Source organism: Electrona antarctica (assembly GCF_951216825.1).
Source record: "Electrona antarctica genome assembly, chromosome: 11".
Taxonomy (NCBI): Eukaryota; Metazoa; Chordata; class Actinopteri; order Myctophiformes; family Myctophidae; genus Electrona; species Electrona antarctica.
In genome coordinates, this window is record NC_136792.1 from 12,997,632 (window position 1) to 13,013,125 (window position 15,494).

The window sequence follows — 15,494 nt, forward strand, 5'->3', positions numbered from 1 at the left end:
TGAATACCAGACTTTTACTTGTAATGGAATAGTTCTGCATTGCGGTATTGCTTGCGGTATTGATTGATTTTAGTACAAAATGTGGGTACTTTTGTCCACCACTGCCTGATGCTAAACTTTTCGAAACGTTTTAATTATATTCATTTGACGTGCATACAGCAGCATACTGTATATGCAGATACCATTATGCTTTATATACGTATATAAAAACAGTCATTACAGCCATTCTTTGATTTAAAGCAAAACAACAACAACAGTAATGGTATATGGTATGTCTGCAGAAACTGTGTGGGCTCACTGAAAACGGCTGTAAAGTTTGAGTACAATGTATAGTAGTTTGTGTTTCCAATGTGGTATAGGTACAGAAGGTCAGCTGGAGGAAATGTTTTGAAGAGAAGCTCATGATCCCAATGGAGCTGAGCATTTTAAAGTTTGTGTGTACACTTCTAGGCGCAAATATGAAGGAGGAAAGTGTCTATAAAATTGTCCGATGTTTGTTTCCCACCGACTCTTTACACTGCACTGACCAGTCACCACTTGGGGGGAAACATATTCAGGACCCTGGGAACACAGTCATAGGAATCGTTGCAGGTTGGGGTAAATAAGTCCCTGCGACATTATACTAGTGTCACGGTCATGTCCAGGGGGTGTACTTTTCACTCAATATTGATGGATGAACTCTGCAGAAGCTGCCCACCTGCTCACCAGTACCCGTTCCAGAGACCATAATTACACCAGTCCTCCACAACCTTCACTGGCTCCCGGTCAAACAAAGACTACACTTCAAAATACTACTCACCACCTACAAAGCACAAAGCACTGAACAATCTGGCTTTATCCACCTACCTCTCTTCGACCTCCTCAAATGTCATACCTAGGGCGATACAACGTTTGCTGCTCCAACCCTGTGCAATACACTCCCCAATATACTCTCAGAGAAGCCCCCACCCTACAAACCTTCAAAACTATTCTCAAAACCCACCTCTTCATTATGGCCTTCCTCAGCTAACTCCACACCCTCCTTCTTCGGGGGGAATACGTAGTCCAACGTACCAATAACCACCAGCGTTCCAGTAATCAGCTATGCAGTGTGGGTCTTCTATTGACCCAGTGTGTTCATTGTTAGCGCCTTTCCTATTAGCTAAGTGCTAACATTAATTATTCCAGTTAAAGGGGAATACCACTCATTTTGTTTGTTGTTTTGTGGACATAACTGTGGACATTAACTTGACTTTATATTAAGACAAAAGTCTGAAAGCCTCTAGTCTAGGGCTGTCAAAAATAGTAGGCCTATTATGTAAATGATTCAAAATCGATTCACAATTTCCAAAAAAATATTTAAAAAAAAAACTAATAAAGATGATTTGCAGCTCTACTCTAACCACAACTAAACAGACCAGAAACACAACCAGGGCCGTTGTGTGGGAAGCACGAGAAGGTACACAGCAAATTCAAAGGCAATCCAGCCAGGAGTTTAAGATATTTCATTTGGAAATAAAATTTGCTGTATTTCCAATTTTACTACTCCATTACATCTGAGGGGATAATTTGTACTTTTACTACAATTATTTGAAAACTTAATTTAGTTACTAGTTACTTTGTAGGTTTTGACTATTATTATGAAACCACTTCAGACCTATACTAAAAATAGATGATCTACAAGCTCACAATGCACCGCGTTGCGACGCTTTGTGTGTTTGCAGATTTGCTAAAGATTTCAAATTTTAACATTTGAAAACTTGTGAAATGGGACATTCTGCATATTTGACTACATTTACTTCAGCTTCTTTAAGTATATTTTGATGTCAATACGGTTGCACTTTCACTATAAGTAAATTCTGAATACCAGACTTTTACTTGTAATGGAATATTTCTGCATTGCGGTATTGCTTGCGGTAATGATTGATTTTAGTACAAAATGTGGGTACTTTTGTCCACCACTGCCTGATGCTAAACTTTTCGAAACGTTTTAATTATATTAATTTGACGTGCATAGAGCAGCATACTGTATATGCAGATACCATTATGCTTTATATGTATATAAAAAAACAGCCATTCTTTGATTTAAAGCAAAACAACAACAACAGTAATGACTACCAGTATAGGAAAGGCGCTAACAATGAACACACTGGGTCAATAGAAGACCCACACTGCATAGCTAATTAGAGAAGGTACACAGCGAATTCAAAGGGAATCCAGCCAGGAGTTTAAGATATTTCATTTGGAAATAAAATGTGAACAGGTGGACATTTCTGACCTAACGGTAGCACTGAAGGAAAAGGCCATAGTATCACCAAAATCCATCCTCTCGGGCCCGACACTTATCTGGGTTAATCTGAACAAAGGTCTACCCCATGAGCAGAAGCAAGAGGCCATTATTCCTCAACGCAATATTATTACTTATACTCAGCAGACTGAACCTCTTTGGCATGAAGGGGAAATGAAGATTCCAATTAATCCACTTTTGATAGTGAGTGCCGTCAACAGGGATATAGGCCTACTGTATGTCTCCACTTGTGAAGCATGAGTTGGCATATGTAATGATTGCTTCTAATTAAACTGCAGCCTTGTGCCACCACTGACAGCCCGTTGTGCATGAGAAGTATGTGTGTGTGTGTGTGTGTGTGTTAGGGGAGGGGGGGGGGGGGGGGGGGGGGTAGGGGGGGGTTGTATGTGTGCTGTATAGACACATTTCCTGGTCCTCACAAGGGAAATGTTTTTTTAGGCTTACAATTACAAAAAGATTCAGATAGGAGGTTAATGTTAGGATTACTATTTTTGTGCTCCGATCTACACGTGCGTGCCTGTGTGCACTCATTTTCAGCACCAAGCCTCTCAGAGGTCTAAGCTTTAAACCATTCCTTTTGTCTTACTCAATTAACTTTCCACTTCTCAGCTGCACAAATAGAACTGTGCTATGATTCATCACGTCTGCGTTGATTTCCCTCACCTCTTATACTGTAGGCCTACTTTGTCTGTAATTACATTGAGTAATACCAAGCACAGTGATGTTAAATTATGATGTACTGGTAGCCTATAGGAGGAAGTAATGCTGATTACCGCCCCACCGTTATAAATAGACTTTTATTGCTCCTACTATTGATGATTTATTGTATAGTAGGAAGAAATTATAAGATTGCTTATATCCAACCTTTATATTTCATTATCATCATCATTTTTCGACCGCGGTCGAGATCATGGATTCCACAATGCTACGCCAGACTTCCCGGTCCTTCATTGCCACCCCCAGTTCCTGCCTACTGAAGCATGTGTCCCTAGCGATGACATCAGGGAACAATAGCTTTCTACCTCTGGTCCACCCTGAGGCAGGACTACAGAGAAGAAGGGAAGATATAACCTCATTGTCAGCTCTGTAGCAGTGGCCGGCAAACTGCGCTCTTCTGGATCGGACCAGTGAAGAAACACGGGGAAGGTTGCTGTATATTAGATTATTCGATGGGTGGCTCTTCCAAGACAGATTTTGCGCTCTCATTAGAAGGCGGGTGTAAGTGCCATCCAACCGATTCTCTTGTTTCTTTGAAAGTGTCCATGTCTCGGAGCCATAGAGTAGAGGATCAACGGTCATCCTAAATATTTTTACTTTTATCATCTTACTAAGCTGGGATGACCAGATCTTATGCATGTCATTGCAGGCTGACCAGGCCATACCCTTCCTAGTTTGAAAGTCCTTTTGGGAAGAAGATATATATGAACCCAAATACTTGTAGTCATCAACCCGTTTCAGGAGTGTTGTTAAGTGTTTTTATAATGTGGTTATTGTTGGATTTGCATATGTTTACGTATTCAGTTTTCGTCTCGTTGAGATAAAGACCAACACAGTTGGAGGCCTGCTCAAGAGACTGAAGGAGAGCCTGAGCGTATTCCAATGATTGACTGATAAGCACGATGTCATCAGCGAAGTCAGTGTCGGTTAGGTATTTAGCAGGATGACGAGAGCTTCTCCTAAGGTGTAGTTGGTAGCCTTTATATTTACCATCACTTATGATACTTATATAATACATTGTGCTTATTTGGTGGCTGTGGGGGCCTTGGATGTCTCCTCATATTAATTACTGTAAATATTAAACATGTCTCACTAAATGACTGATCATTCAAAAAAGGTTTTTGAGAATGATTTCACATTCAAATAGATATGAGCCATCTGCTCCTCTCTTTATGAAATATTCATTATTATCTATTCAAACCTTTATTTATGTTTAAATTTAAATAATGCAAACAAGACATTCCCTCTTCTTTTCATGCGGAAGCACGGGAGCAGCGCATGTCGGACCATCACATTTTCGCATCGCATGGGTACAGGCTTTAGTTCCGACATACTATTGATCCGAAACCTCACATGCACTCCTACCCCACAAGGCAAAGAGATGATTTTGATTTACCTTTTTGTTGTACTTCAAAACATCAATCATTCATAAAATTAAGAGGCCCTCATTTGTGACTGAGAGTACCACAAATGTGACCAGATTTGACTGAGAGCCTGTGATCGTGCAACCTCCAGCTTTTCACCGGAGGAGAAAAACTGAATTTATTTATTTATTATCCAAAATGAGTTAATACAGGCAGACTCATCACATACTAGAGCATGTCTGAAATACATGTCAGAGCTTAAATCGACATGTAAATACGAAATATATGCTTAAACAGTAGCTAGGTGTAATGTTTCAAGCCTGTTTTCTCAACTCCCTGTTTTCTGCAAGACATATAAGCCATATCTCCAAAACTGGTGGGTCAAACTGAACAACCAACATGTCAATTTGAAGCTATGATTTATTATTATTTCCCTGCTTTCATATGACATGAAAAAACAAAAATGAATAATAATCCAATGACTGTCTCCCATTCACGGTGAGTCAGATGCATCACTTAAGTCATCATTATCCTTGCCAATATTCAATAAACATCTAAAGCGGAGCAGGGTGGCACAGTTGGGTCTCTCGCCTGATGGAGGGGAAAGGAACTGGTCAGAAAAACGTGTTCCTTCCACGCGTTACGTCCGTCCGGGGAAACTCCCCCGTCAGGTGAAAAGAAGCAGCTTGGACTCCTCATGCATAGAAGGAAGCATGAGGTCAGTCCGTTGGCAGAGAAAGTGTAGCAAAATCGTGGGATAAAAAAAACCCCATCTAAAAGCAATATCTTATTTCTTCCTCGCTGTAGTCTACATGATTTAGTTTGATGTGTTATCTTTCCTTTTGTGTTTTGTTGTGGTTGTGGTATTGCCTACTTAGCTGCATGCTAATAAATAAACGCTAAGCTCTAAATAAACTCGAAACTGTTTTTGAATACATCGGTATCTGCAATTATACAGCCGATGTGTCCTGATTTTGAACCCCTTTCAAAATGGCATATGCCTACATATTTTTTTCAAAGGTTTCCCGAAATAGCCGATCTGCAAGCTTACAATGTGTCACGCCACAATGCATTGTGAATTTGTGGTGCTAGTTTAGAAGAGTTTGAATAGGGGGTAAGACCACTTTTGTAGAGGTTTGGGTTGTGTAGTTACCTTGCCATGATGCAACTCCAAATGTGGACAAGAAATCAAAAATAATTTCTCCAGTGATTAGAAATTGATAATTCAAAATATGCTCCTCATTGACTTACATTGTACGCTGAAACAGCTCTCAAAGTCACTCTTTTAGTACGTAAACAAACACAAACAAAGTTGTTTCAGACAATATAGAGCAACACCAAATCTCATGTGGTTTTCTTTTTTCATAAAAATGTTAACTTCCTGTTGATTTGTCCATTTTTATTCAGAAGAAAACCCGGACTGGATCCATAGATCCGGATCCAGATCTTCATATAGTAAAATCAACAGGAAGTTACCATTTTTATGAAGAAATAAAACCACATGAGTTTTGGTGTTGCTCTATATTGTCTGAAACAACTTTGTTTGTGTTTGTTTACGTACTAAAAGAGTGACTTTGAGAGCTGTTTCAGCGTACAATGTAAGTCAATGAGGAGCATATTTTGAATTATCAATTTCTAATCACTGGAGAAATTATTTTTGATTTCTTGTCCACATTTGGAGTTACATCATGGCAAGGTAACTACACAACCCAAACCTCTACAAAAGTGGTCTTACCCTTTAAGTAGCAAAAGATAATATCCATTGTACTATACAATAGCCTACAATAATATAAAGTTATATTATGTTCTTTTCAGCCTATTGAAGTTTATACTTAATTTAAAAAATCTAAATGTTATTTGTAGTTCATTTTTATTTATTTGTTCAGTTAAATGTTGTAAACTCCAAAAAAGGATCGGGATTCTAAAAGCTCAGTTCCACAGACGCAGGATGTGACACAATGTCCATGTTCTGTGTCACACTGCGTGGAGGTGTAGCCGAACATACAGTAGTGATTTAGCACTCACCCGACAGCCCAGGTGTTCATTTCACTAACAATGGAGCGGTGACGTCACCGTGCCGGGGACCGCCACCGTCTTCTCTCATCGCTAATCGGACAGAGGGTGCGGAGATGGGTGGGGGGGGGGGGGGGGGGGGGGGGGGGGGGGGGGGGGAAGGGGGAGTTCGAATGCAGCATGCAGTCGCCACTGCATGCTGCTTCTGACTTGTAAATGCTGTTCTTATTTAAGGCGTGCTCTTTGTCCCAGCAAACAAAGACGACACAGGTGAATGGGAATCAGGACGGGGTGATTGATGGATAGGCCTGCATGGATGAATGAGAGCAAGGCGAGGGGGGGGCGATATTAATGAAGAGAGAAGCCTCTTGTTTAATGAAGAGAGAAGCCTCTTGTTTAATGCATGAGCACAGTTCTTATAATGAACCGTATAGTGGCAGAGTCTGTGTGTGTGTGTGTGCGCGTGCGTGCGTGCGTGCGTGCGTGCGTGCGTCAGTGTTTACGTTTGTTTATCGTTCTCTCGTTGGTATCGGTCACTGCGAGAAACATTGTCCAATGTGAGTAAACGGAAAACAACAAAGTCAAGCGTGTGATTTTTCAGGTTAGAACGCCAACATTCACCAGTCTACGGAAATGAATGATACTTTTTCTGTCAGACCCATCATTTCTCTGTTGCTGTTCTCTTTTTCATTCATTAAGAGCCTACTGTGTTGTTGTTCTGTCAGAGTTGTCACAATTCTCTGTGATTATCGGACTGAAAAACAAAGGCATCAGAGAGTTCTTTCTGTAAGCATCAAATCCTCCAGAAAGCTGCCAGCATTTATGTCTTCTCCTGTACGTGTCTGGCTGAATGTCCTCTTTTCAGGGCGCCGTTAAGTTTTACTTTAGCACCTTGTAAAACAGACCCGTCAGTCTTTCATCCCCTCGGCAATATGACTTGTAAAGGCTCCATTTATTAATAATATGAATTAATTTGGGAATCTTTAACCACTTGAACCCTGTACTTGGTTGACCGGAGGGGGGGGGATAATTTGAATGCCTCTTGCGGCACCGCACAACTGACTGTGTAGAGACCGGATTTAGTGCTCCATTGTTTTCATTCCTAATAGCAAGAACTCAACTACAACATGCATGCATGTTGTAATGGGAGTTGCCAACAGATACAGCTCTGAATGTGCTTTGAGAGATTACCGAAGAATAGGGACGCTGGGGTTCATGTGGTTAAGATAATTTAATTCCACATTTAGCTCCTTGGGGTGTGTTTGTTTGTTTGTTTTTATGTATTGTATTGAGTGTGAGTGTGTCTTCTGTGAAACAGCTGCTGAAAACGAATTGCCCCTAGTACGGTAAAGTTTTTAAATGTGACGATAGACTTTGTTACAACAGAGATACATAACCATGTTTTTGCTACGCAGTCGGCAGGACAAATCACTGATATGTTGAAGATTTTACATTTCCAATCAGAATACAAGAACGCTCGCCCCCCAAAACACGCTTGCTCCGGGTCAAATTCGGCGACCTTGGATTCTTGGAACGGTCACCACCAGGTATTCCTAAATGTAAACTCAGTAAAACTGTAGTGATTCTCGCCAAGCTGGGATCGAACCCCAGTCTCCCACTCGGCAAACCATCACACAACCTACCGTGTAAATAGAACTGAGCCCGATGAGCAGAGTTATTGTGGCTGCCCGGGTCTTGTATGGGTCACTACATCTGTTGCCCCGGAGACTGCAGGAGTTTTGTTTTCAAAAGACAAAAAAAACCCTGTGTGGGACACACATACGCTTACACACACGCGCACACACACACGCACGCACATCAGGGAGCCAGCGTCCGTTTCCAGTGCTAGATTGACCCACCCCTCTATGCCCTTAGAGCATATAGGTCTATTTCAGGCTACTACATCTGCCTAACCCTGAACGCATTACTGACCTTAACCTCAGTAAAATGAATACAAGAATACAAGAACCACTGGGGGGGGGGGGGGGGGGGGGGGGGGGGGGGGGGGGCGAGCTGTCCTCTAGCCCAGAGGCCTCAACTCCTATAAATCTGGTGCTGGATCCGCAGAAAACTTGGCACAAACACTGTTCAGGGACTGTAGTTACACCGGTAGCCGTGTTGTACAGCCCAGTTTACAGTGTTCCCAGGGGCCACACGTTGACAAGGCTCCAATCCGCAACCAACATGTCAATAAGCTGTTCAGGGGTCTGCAATGAGAATATTCACACCCCAAAATACCAAAATGCACACATATGGAACAATGATAAGACAGATAAGACCACTGGCGGAACAACTAAATCCCCCCCCCCCATCTTACAAGCCTTGGCTACTACACAAATTCAAACCATTTGATAGTTAAGAGTTCAGCACCACACTGCACGGTGGACTCACTTCAACTAATGGACTGATACGTTTATAAAAATTGACACGGCGGCCAAGTACAACCACTATTTAAGGGCATGATATAAGTCGGCTAGGTGAACTTAAATTTAATAAGATCACATTCTTGCAGGCAGTGACAGCAACGGTACTGTAGCCTACCTGATTTTTGGGCAACTGTTGTTGATGATGATTTTACCAGTGTGAGCCAGCATGATACCTATACTCACCTAATGCCGCGGAGGTTCCATTTAATGTCCTTCCAAAATGCGTACATTGTTGTGTTTAATCCACGTGGGTTCTTGTTTACTATACTAGTTTCCGGCATGTCACGGTGTGGACACGGAGGTATAGGACTCAAATGCAGAACGACCAGGCCAGGCAGAGAAGTGAATGTTCAAGAGGTTTTAATCTCAAAGAAATCACAAGGAACAATAAACTTGGAAATAACTACGACTTACTAGGACTAAGAATACACACAAGGTACTGACCACATCATATGCAAAGACGAACAGACAAGGAACTGAAAACACTGGGGCATATATATAGACAAGACTAACTACACACAGGTGAACTGAAACACACAATCAACACTGGGATAGGCAACAGAACACAGGTGGCTAGGGTTACACTAATACAGGGAGGTGAGACAAGGCAGGTGACAGAAAACAAGGCAGACAGGAAATCACAGAACACTAAGACATCACTACAAAATAAGGGTAGGCCTATACAGTAGGCTACACAGTTCACAGTAAGATCATGACACGGCATCATAACATTAACTTGTCATGGCAGCTTGGCTACAACCGAAACTGACTTCCTCTTCAAAATTAGAGTCACTTGTAGGCTTAGTCAACACTAGTTTAATTTCTAAGTGTACTTACTGGACATAGATAAAGATAGACATTTGTAGCACCCTGAGTGAGATAATGCTTTGAATGGGCCCGCTGCTTGCTATGTACTCATACCAAGAGGCAGCAGGGCTTGCAAAATGCGACCCTAGTAAAAGCATAGAGTAATAAAAGGATAGAGGCCGTGCAAGGGGTTTCCTCAATCCACGGATCCGCCTGCAGTTCACGCTCTAACCAGTAGGGCCGAGTGCTCCAACATTGGAGAGCCTCTGGGGGCTTGAGTAAAAAAGTCTGTGCTGTGCCTGTGTGATTGTGATTGTGATCATCTGACAGCTGGAAGGCTGGGCCCTGGAGTCCCGGGCTGGGGAACGTCCGTCCCCCCAGCTACCCCTGACACTGTCAGGAGGAGCTGGGGGGAACGGCCAAAACACAGACCATGTGGGGAAGAGCCAATGCAAGAGCTCAAGGTTCAGTGGATCTCGGAATACACATGATAACTGTGTGGCTCCATTAGTGCTCATCCATGATAATTACATTAATTTTAATAAACTAGACAAGTAAAATATCAAAGAGATATTTACACTATAGTTAAATTAGAAAAACACTGGATTTGACTGTGTAGCTACTGTATGCTCTCCACTCTCTCCACCTGTCACATACCCAGTACCTCTCTGTGTAGCTACTGTATGCTCTCCACTCTCTCCACCTGTCACATACCCAGTACCTCTCCTCTCCTCTCCACTCTCTCCACCTGTCACATACCCAGTACCTCTCCTCTCCTCTCCACTCTCTCCACCTGTCACATACCCAGTACCTCTCCTCTCCTCTCCACTCTCTCCACCTGTCACATACCCAGTACCTCTCCTCCACTCTCTCCACCTGTCACATACCCAGTACCTCTCCTCTCCTCTCCACTCTCTCCACCTGTCACATACCCAGTATCTCTCCTCTCCTCTCCACTCTCTCCACCTGTCACATACCCAGTACCTCTCCTCCACTCTCTCCACCTGTCACATACCCAGTATCTCTCCTCTCCTCTCCACTCTCTCCACCTGTCACATACCCAGTACCTCTCCTCCACTCTCTCCACCTGTCACATACCCAGTACCTCTCCTCTCCTCTCCACTCTCTCCACCTGTCACATACCCAGTACCTCTCCTCCACTCTCTCCACCTGTCACATACCCAGTACCTCTCCTCTCCTCTCCACTCTCTCCACCTGTCACATACCCAGTACCTCTCCTCCACTCTCTCCACCTGTCACATACCCAGTATCTCTCCTCTCCTCTCCACTCTCTCCACCTGTCACATACCCAGTACCTCTCCTCTACTGTATGCTCTCCACTCTCTCCACCTGTCACATACCCAGTACCTCTCCTCTCTCTCCACCTGTCACATACCCAGTACCTCTCCTCTCTCTCCACCTGTCACATACCCAGTACCTCTCCTCTCTCTCCACCTGTCACATACCCAGTACCTCTCCTCTCCTCTCCACTCTCTCCACCTGTCACATACCCAGTACCTCTCCTCTCCTCTCCACTCTCTCCACCTGTCACATACCCAGTACCTCTCCTCTCCTCTCCACTCTCTCCACCTGTAACATACCCAGTACCTCTCCTCTCCTCTCCACTCTCTCCACCTGTCACATACCCAGTACCTCTCCTCTCTCTCCACCTGTCACATACCCAGTACCTCTCTGTGTAGCTACTGTATGCTCTCCTCTCTCTCCACCTGTCACATACCCAGTACCTCTCCTCTCTCCACCTGTCACATACCCAGTACCTCTCCTCTCTCTCCACCTGTCACATACCCAGTACCTCTCTGTGTAGCTACTGTATGCTCTCCTCTCTCTCCACCTGTCACATACCCAGTACCTCTCCTCTCCTCTCTCTCCACCTGTCACATACCCAGTACCTCTCCTCTCTCCACCTGTCACATACCCAGTACCTCTCCACTCTCTCCACCTGTCACATACCCAGTACCTCTCCTCTCCTCTCCACTCTCTCCACCTGTCACATACCCAGTACCTCTCCTCTCTCTCCACCTGTCACATACCCAGTACCTCTCCACTCTCTCCACCTGTCACATACCCAGTACCTCTCCTCTCATCTCCACTCTCTCCACCTGTCACATACCCAGTACCTCTCCACTCTCTCCACCTGTCACATACCCAGTACCTCTCCACTCTCTCCACCTGTCACATACCCAGTACCTCTCCTCTCCTCTCCACTCTCTCCACCTGTCACATACCCAGTACCTCTCCTCTCTTCTCCACTCTCTCCACCTGTCACATACCCAGTACCTCTCCACTCTCTCCACCTGTCACATACCCAGTACCTCTCCACTCTCTCCACCTGTCACATACCCAGTACCTCTCCACTCTCTCCACCTGTCACATACCCAGTACCTCTCCTCTCATCTCCACTCTGCAGGCTGAGACAGAACTGATAGGGGGGGGGGGGGGGGGGGGGGGGGAAACACTTGTTTGACACGGTTGATGTAATTCTGGATAGTGGGGATTCAGTTGATTGAATATTATGTTTTGTCAAAAAACTGAATACACTAAAGGGAGATTTATACTTAGTTGCCTCACTTGCCTGCAGGTGCCACGCACTGAATAGCAGATCTACAGTATGTGAAGTAGGCCTATTACTCACTCTTAACTTTCTAGAAGTTATTTTTAAACCTGTTCACATTCGGCAACACATGTATAACACTCTAAATGGGTCCAATTATTTCACGTTGCAGTTTGTGAATATGAATAGCTGACAGTAAATAATTAAACCTCAAGCTATTACCTCGCAAAGCAATTCTACTGACAATGTCTATCAGAAAGGCAATTAAGAGTTAACCTGACTCCGCCAGATGGGGCAACAAAGAGTACACTGCCACAAAACGGCCTGGCCAATCAGCAGCAGCTATCCCGCCTCTAGCTGCTGCTGATTGGCCAGGCCGTTTTGTGGCCGGGCATCAAGTCTGCCTGAGAGTTCCCAGATGAGAGCAGGAGGGGGGAACCCAGTGTACTCTCTGCTGCCCCATCTGGCGGAGTCAGGTTAATTAAGAGTTGTGTCACATTGCAACGAGTTGTGAGCTTTCTCTCTCTGAATTCGGCTATTTCCAGCGAAGAGACTTGGTGTAGAGGGGAAGGCCAAGTACAGATGCCTAGGACAGGGGTTCTCAACCCGTGGGTCGACTCGCGACCCCCCCAGCCCCCCGGGGGCCAAATTATTTTGGGGGGGTCCTAAAAAATATATTTTTTTTTGGGCAACTGAATGGCTGGAAAATGGAAATTAAGAGTTTACATAGTACACATATGCATGCATAAACTTTTCTTAATGATTATATCTGGTTTTGGTATTTATTCATGATGTATTTTTGCTATTATTAAGGTTATTGTAGCGGTCAATTTGTATTGGGGGGTGGGGAGGGGGGCAGGGCGTGGGTCGCGAGACACGGCCAAAAACGTTGAGAACCACTGGCCTAGGAGACCCCGCGGTCAAAGTTTTTTATGGGTTTAAGTGGTTGAGAGTTTGTCGGTTGCCGTGCAATGCCGTCGTACAACAAAATATACTGTATATCACCTTGGGCAGGCTATTGTTATTCTGTTGATGAGTTTGTTTTCATAATGATGTTTGACATTGAAAATAATAAGTGGAGGCAAGTCATCGTAAACTCAATTATAAGTTAATGTAATTAAGGTCATGCATGCATTGATAACCGTGCTGAATGTCATTCAAATGAATGCACCTCAGACTATCTCAGACTATTTTTACTCATCTTTGGAGCGCTATCTTAAAGGGACACTTCACCCTTTTTGCAAAATAATATATGTTAATGACGTTTAGAAGATGGGGTCTTTATGTGTGTAATATGTGGTTTTAGATATTTTAGATCTAAAACCCACATATTACACACATAAAGACCCCCAGGAAAGTGTTCTAAATCTTCTAAATGTCATTAACATATTTTTTTTTGCAAAAAGGGTGAAGTTTCCCTTTAACTTTCTGTTGCTCAGGGCAGGGTGAGTTCAGAAGTAGCTCAGCAGTTTTTCACTTTCTTTTAGGTCTTATACCTTCTTATTTTTCCTTTCTTCTTTTTCTGCTGTGAGCCTGTGACTCATACCATTTGGCCAGGCTTGGCATCGTAAATGGTGCATATTGGCTGTCACATGACGTCACGGGGGGGCACACACAAAGCAAGGCGTTGTCGGGACTAGTGCCCCTCAAAAAGGCTCTGCAAAAGAGCATGATCTATAGGGCTGCACAATTAATTGGAATTTTTCACAATAATGGTGAATGTTTCAGGGTTACTTACATCACGTAACTTTTCATCTTTTACGGTGAGCTGTTGCTCCTTGCCCTCGTCCCCTCACCATTACACAGAGGTTTAATAACCCATCAGGCTCACAGAGGCACTATCAAATCACACACCACACACCATAGCAATAAGGCCTTATTGAGATTTCAGGAGCGCTAAGGGGTGTTGTTTGGCACGATGCTCTGCGTCGCGCCTATAGCAACACCCCTAGCTCTTCTAAAAGCACTGCAAAGAAAGGACTCATGTGGGTTATTTCTTTTATAAAACTTGACATGACAAGATGAAAATCATAGTTTGTTGGTTTATTGTCGCAGTAGAGAAGAAGTTGCTCTATTCTAATGAATCTACTGAAGCTGAACAGCAGTGATGTCTGATTTCCTCAGCGACTTTTGTTAGCTTTGTTTAATTGTTCTATAATTGTTTTGTGTTTTGTATTTGTGTATTCATGTATTGACAAATGTATTGCATATTGACAGAGACCTTTGAGAGCTAATAACACGATACTCCAGGTCTGAAATCACCCCCCAGGCGTGACCGTGATCAGCGGTGATGATGATGTGCACCTGCACACTGTGACCTCTCCTTGAAAAGAAACTGACACTCATACTCCTCATACTGATGAACCGAAACGTCTGTCTCTCAGCTATTATGTAGGGAAAAACATGACCATTTCTCTTGCCACTGTGTGCGATCCAGTACCTTTGTTTTTCAAGACGAAAATCATAGACATACCTATCCCAATTAAAACTTTTTCTGCCTTTATTGATGTAGTCCACAGTGACGAGAGACGGAAAAAGCCAGAGAGACGCAGCAAGGGTCCTTCAGGCTTGGGAATCGAACCCGTGACTTGCTGTCAGGCATCACAGCGGTATATGCCTTCACCACTCAGCTATCTTCACCGCAATTAAAGCAATTTTTAATGATGAACTCACTATGCCACTCTAAAAACACCCCGTAGCTCATCTGAAAACACTGCAAGAATGGAGTCGTGTGGCTTATTGCTTTTATGAAACAGAACCAAACATTACCCCAAACATTATCCCAATTAAAACCATTTTTATTGAAAATGTCACCACAATATTTGTCTCTACAACAAAGTATAGTCCTTGACTGCCTGAACAAACAACAAAGTTGCTATCTCTAAACTCAGAATAATATCTGACGTCTGCCTTGTTTTATCACTTGAGGCCTCGCTATTCTGGCTGGGGGGAAAAATACGTAGCCTAGTGTACAATGTGTGTGTGTGTGTGTGTGTGTGTGTGTGTGTGTGTGTGTGTGTGTGTGTGTGTGTGTGTGTGTGTGTGTGTGTGTGTGTGTGTGTGTGTGTGTGTGTACTTTCTGCATGGTGACAAATTATTGGTTAATGAAAACATGCATTCATGTTCCTAACTGTTTAAAATGCAATACTTAGCTTGATAGTATTTAGATGTAGAATGGATTTGAACCAACAACCTTTATTTCATGAAACAGTGATTCATCTCCTGCACCACAGAGGCCTTGACAATTAAATACTGATGATACAATGCATCAAAGGCTGGATGACCAACAATGTCTTAAAATAAAATTA

General features: G+C 43.4%; 1 protein-coding gene across 1 annotated transcript in view; it reads right to left on the reverse strand.

The window, feature by feature from the left end:
* Positions 1–9,194, reverse strand: part of drd2a (dopamine receptor D2a) — a 205,444-nt gene extending 196,250 nt beyond the window's left edge. Inside the window, exon 1 of the mRNA XM_079515036.1 lies at positions 8,991–9,194. The gene's annotated coding sequence lies outside the window, so the exon portion shown is untranslated. The remainder of the gene's footprint in view (positions 1–8,990) is intronic.
* Positions 9,195–15,494: the final 6,300 nt, after the last annotated feature.